Raw genomic sequence first — 6,132 nt, 5'->3', positions numbered from 1 at the left:
CATACACAGAAATTTGGCACATCTGAGTGTTCCTGTGTTCTCTATGAGAGGGGAAAGCCATAGCCATACAGATCTGATGCCGGCTTATCTCTCTGAGAACAAAGAGGTTGGGCGTTGATTTTCCATCAAGCTCGACCCCCTATGTCCACTGATATCATCTGTCAGAGGACTGTCCAGAGAGCCCCATACACCTTACACTGATGGCCGAACCCACCAGGAGCAACAAGTACCACCAACAAAAGAGTCAAATGTATAGGGACCTTAAATTGTTGCTAAAATATTTCAGCATTTGGGGCCCCACCTTCAACTTTGCCCAGGGCCACATCTAGTCTAACACCGGCCCTGGTAATGATCATATATAAGTGATTACAGTATTAGGCCAAGTTCACATGGCGTAAGAGACCGGCCGTTCCGTGACCCGGCCGGGTCATGGAGCGGCTGGTCTCTGAAAAGATCATCCTGGCCGGTACTGCAGTAGCGGCCGGATGATCTTTATCCATCCACCGCACACTATGAAGCTTGCAGCCGCAGCCGCTCGCTTCATAGTGTGCACTGACACGGTTTCTATAGCCGCTATTCACTGAATAGCGACCGCAGAAAACTGACATGTGAGTTCTTTGCTGCACCGCGAGGGATCCCAGTCGGAGCGTATACTATGTGTATACGCTCCGGCTGGGTTCCCATAAAGAAACAGGACACGTATTTATTCATAAAAATACGGCCGTTGTTGCCGATTGCAACAACGGCTGTAATTTTTTGGAAAGATACGGTGTGTGAACATAGCCTTAGAGAGAGAGAGGATTTTCTTTTTTTTCTTTTTTTTTTTTTGGGGGGGGGGGGGGGGGGGGGGGGGGGGGGGGGGGAACTGTACAATAGAGGTGTTGGGGACTTCTAGCCTGGATACAAGATGAGATACAGTTCAGCATGGAGGATATAGGTTCCATATGGCATCCAGCAGCACATTTGCCCACAGAGGTTGCAGCTGGGCCTGTAGATCCAGCACTCTAGTAGGCTGCCAAAGCTGGCTCCCCATAAATGCTTAATTGGCGATAAACCTGGCGAATGGGCAGGTCAAGGAAGTCTGGCAGAGACATTCCTAGAAAACCCTAGCTGTGTTTGAGCAAATTATGACCAACTAAAATGTCACGACCCCATAACCCGGAAGCGGGGACGGATCAGTGCAATAGCGGAGGCAGTGCAGGAACCTTCACTGCCTGGACAAAAAAGCCTTCTAGTCTGGGTTTCCTACTAACCTCCAATTTGCTGTCCATTGACTTTTCTTGTTGTATTTCTCCAGTAACAGAGATACCAAGACAGAACACAGGAAGTGGGGATAGGATTTATCTAGAGCACAGGAGAATATAGGTAAAGAGAGAGCCAGCACTGGACATCTTCATCCTGTACGCTGACAGTACGGGGATCCACTGCCCTGTCCAAACATCCAAAAATGAAGAGTCACGACGTAGCCAGAGGGTTTTGGATAAAGGATTGGCAATGTTTATTTTGCTATCCTCAAATAGATCATATTTTGGCAGATACAGACGTCTTTATCAAACAATGTTAGAGCCTATCTGCCCTCTCCAGAGCATCCACACTGTGACTGAAAGATAAACTAAAGAGATTATCCAGAACTGGAAAAAACAAGCAACTTTCTTACAAGATAGGCAGCTTTCTTCCAGGACAGCACCCCACCTGTCCTCAGGTTGTGTGTGGTATTGTAATTCAGCTTCATTCACTTCAATGGAACTGATCTGCAATACTGCACCCAAAATATGGACAAGAGTGGTGCTGTTTCTGGAAGAAAACTACCATGCACCAAGTCTGGATAACCCCTTCAAGGCTTCAGGGTGCAGACAGTGTCACAGACTGACCGACCTCTGTGCAAACTAAAGAAAATTTGTTCCGAAAATGTGTGATCACAGTGACATGGTAAAGGTACCTACAGGATGCCCGCTAAGTAGGTAACTGGAACCTGGCAGCACTGAAATGTTCATAGTCAGTCTCCCTAAAAGTACAGGAATGCTTAAGGGGGCCCCTATGACATTATAAATGGTGTATGATAGGTGAGGGCCCAGTTACATATTTTGCATAGTGTTCACGTACTTTACATTTGTTATGAGTGCAACTGCGACCTGTACCACTTGGCGTGACCTTCCTTGTTCCTACGCCTCTTCTGCTGCGGCGGACGCCATTTCCCTGGTGTCAGGGCACGTCTGTCTATAGCAACCCCCCACCCCTCCCATTGGTTCTTATAGTTTATGTATGCACGGGCATGGGGGGGGTCTAACAACCATGTAAGCGCACAAAGGGGCATTATACAATATGTGGGAACATAGTGTACCCGACTAATGTATGGATGCATGGAGAGGGCCTAACTATTATATAGAGGCACAGAGGGGACACAACTACTGTGTGGATGCACATAGGGGGCCTTACTACTATACTTGGGCACAGTGGAGATCCAACAACTCTATGAGGGCACAGAGGGGGGCCTAACTACTCTATGTAGGCATAGAGGGGGACCTAACTACTAGCTACTTTATGGGGGAACAGAGGGGGCTTAACTACTATATGGAGCACAGCAGGACATAACTACTGTGTGGGGGCAAAGAAAATGTTTAATACTATATGTGCTGGAGCAAAGAACCTAAATGTTTTTTTTTCTGGCAGTTGACCTGGGTAGGATGGAAAAGAAAAAGAAAAGTGAATGATTGTGATCAGAGATTATACCTGTGAGTTACTGGATATAAGTCACTGTCATCATTTGTATGGCCTGCAGAGCTGTGCACCAATATATGGTTACTGAATAGGGGAAAAGTGGTCTTAGCATAGTATAAGATTTTATTCAGTAACAGTATGGTGGTATTCACAGTGGACATTGGGTGGCGGTATTGGTAATGCTGGCCTTGGTATACTGGATTTGCCAACTAACCTGTTGTAATCTACAATAGCAGTGTAGTGCTTCAAGAAACCACTGACATCACCAAGACAACCATAGATGCTGTATGTAGTACAGTTACTAATAGTTGCTGAGCTGTTATAGGACGTGTGCAGGTCTTGTTAGTGTAGTATAGTGAACCATGCATGTCCCTGTTTGGTCATCTAAAAAGTTGTGAGCCCATTGTGCTGGTTACAGGGCCGGTGTGATCTATAAGCTTTTTATTTAGTGTTCTTAGTGTCCTAACCATAAGCTGTCATAAAGAAGGTTCCATAACAAAATGGCATGCTGCCTGGATCAGTGCCATCTTGGATGGGCTAGAGGACCTTGAGCTTGACAACTTTTCTTTCCCTGACCCTTGATGTAATTTGGAGGTTCTAGCAGGGGAAAAGGGGGTTGTCCGCTTTAGACTAATCCTTTAACCGAGTCTCCACCTGGATCTGGACCTGTAAGGGAGAAGAGGTACTTCCACTTGCCATTACTTAGGTGAGATCTCTCACGCATCCGGTATAGTATATTTATAGTCTATTTGAGTTGTTATGGTCTGTAAATCAGTTGAAATGTACAAATTATTAAACTGTTATATTGGTGTGATGCTCTTAGCCCAGGGGAGGGGCAACTCTCTAGCACCATGGCTCCCCTCAAGGTTTCCTCCACAGGGTTTTTTTCCTGAGTGTTGGAGGGTGACTCTATGTGATTAGGGGGTCTGCCGTTTTTAGTGTTATGTGATTGAAAATAAATTATGACTGACATCTTATTAAAATGTGCTGTGTCTTAATTTTGCATTCTTTGGTTTTACTCATTATTCTTGGACGTTGGTGATCACATAAAGGGTGCATTGCAGAGTCATAAAGGGGGACATCTGCCTGCTGGAGAAATACCTCCTCTATTCCACCTTCGTCAGGGAACAGGCTGAGCTCACCATCAGAACTAGAATTTCAGGGAAAGGATCAGGGAATAGAGCCTATTCACTTCTATACCAGTTTCCAGATGCACAACTTTTGGTACTATGGCATCCAATACAGGCCTACACAAGGTATAACCTTGCTTTCCTAGGTGCCTGAATGTCAATATTGCCTATTAGGCAGTAGAGATTTTTTTTTTTTACTGAAAGTCTAGGCAAATGGAACATGATGGATTCCAAGTCTTGTGGAGCTATACACTCTCAGTATAAATAGTGTTAGCTGCTATGCTAGTAACCAAGCTTTTTTGGGTTCCTGAAAGGCTATTCTGCCTGAAGCAAAGGGGCTTTATCTAGGTAGATTTAATATAGTTTTAGCATAAGGCTGGGTTCACACTACTTTTTTGCAATCAATTTTTTTTTTTTTTTTTGTGTGCATCTGTCTTGATTCATTTTTCCATTGACTTTTATTATAAAAAAAAAAGTATCACAAATGCAAAAAGTGTGTTCTGGCTTTGACTTTCTCTGAAGTTTCCTATACAGTAGCCATTCTGTGGGACCTGGCTAGGTGTCCCTATGAGCCTTCAACATCAACTTTAAGGAATTCTATTTATTTGCTACCTAATATTTCCCACCCATTGACAGGAGCCATTGTCATTGAGTAAACAATAAGTGCAGTGTATTTCAGGCAGTAGTAAGGTACAAGAGTGATGCAGCCGTTGATTAGATGTAATACAAGTCTCGTCCTCCAGGTGTCTCCCTTGGTCTATATTGTAGTTAGTTCTGCAAGACTATAAATCTTGACTTCCTTATTATTGCCGTAAAGGAGTACTCCAACCATACATTAATACAAGCTTACAAGCTTACAAAAATATAGCTAAACTGTAGTAATGTATAAAATTATATTCTTTATTAGCAAAAATGCAATTTATATTGTAACTTATAAAGGAGGAGTCGGAACATCTGACAACCACAAGGGGGCCAAGGCGTCAGATAATGTGGACAATAGCATAGGATAATTATTATAAAGCAATCAACTACAAGGTACAAGATGGCATATATGCCAAAGATGTGGATTTATGGACAAATCTATCAATACGGCAGCCATAGGTCACATGCCAATCTATAGATAATGTAAATTGTCAAAGAGCCAAACTATAATAAAATCCTAGTGCTATGCAGAAGTGCAATACATGCCTAAGAATGACAGTGTTACCAATGGCGCTCGCTGCTCCGGCATCTCAATAGGAATAATACATACATTATGGCATATTCACATCTGACCTGACATAGCTGCTGTTGTCTGATCTGCTCCTGAATCTTATTACGCAGCTGTTTATGGGGCTAAGAGCATCTTAATATACTGTACTGTGAATGGCCTGTGAGCCAGATCCTAATATCCCTAGACGCCCTGAACATATAAATGACAGATGCAAGTACTATCCATGAAAATAAGCAACCTATGTGAATTATAGGGGGGCAAATCCTTTTACACCCAGGACCAAAGAGGAAGAAACATGTATTTCAACATTTTAACTCAATAGCCTTTATTAAAGGAGAAAATTTTTATTAAAGTATTGTATTGCCCCAAAAAGTTATACAAATCACCAATATACACTTATTACGGGAAATGCTTATAAAGTGTTTTTTTCCCTGCACCTACTACTGCATCAAGGCTTCACTTCCTGGATAACATGGTGATGTCACTTCCTGGATAACATGGTGATGTCACTTCCTGGATAACATGGTGATGTCACTTCCTGGATAATATGGTGATGTCACTTCCTGGATAAAATGGTGATGTCACGACCCAACTCCCAGAGCTGTGCGGGCTGTGGCTGCTGGGGAGGATGATGGCAGAGGGATGCTCAGTGTCCCTCCAGTGGCCTGTGTCCCTCAGTGACCCCCTGCCATCATCCTCTCCAGCAGCCACAGCCCGCACAGCTCTGGGGGTCGGGTCATGACATCACCATTTTATCCAGGAAGTGAAGCCTTGATGCAGTAGTAAGTGCAGGGAAAAAAGCACTTTATAAGCATTTCCCGGTATATTGGTAATTTGTATAACTTGTGGGGGGCAATACAATACTTAAATAAAAATGTTCACTGGACTTTTCCTTTAAAGTGGTTACCCTGAGATCCAGAGTTGTTTCCAGTCCACATGATAGGAGACCACTAGCTGATTGGCAGGGGTCTCTCTGCTGTGATTATCCCCCATAGGAATGGAGTAGCAGTGCACGTTAGCAGCCACTGCTCCATTCATTCTTTATGGGGTTTGTGAGCATTGATGAACATG

The sequence above is a fragment of the Dendropsophus ebraccatus genome, chromosome 14 (genome assembly GCF_027789765.1).
Source record: "Dendropsophus ebraccatus isolate aDenEbr1 chromosome 14, aDenEbr1.pat, whole genome shotgun sequence".
NCBI classification, from domain to species: domain Eukaryota; kingdom Metazoa; phylum Chordata; class Amphibia; order Anura; family Hylidae; genus Dendropsophus; species Dendropsophus ebraccatus.
Note: the sequence above shows the minus strand (reverse complement) of the source record.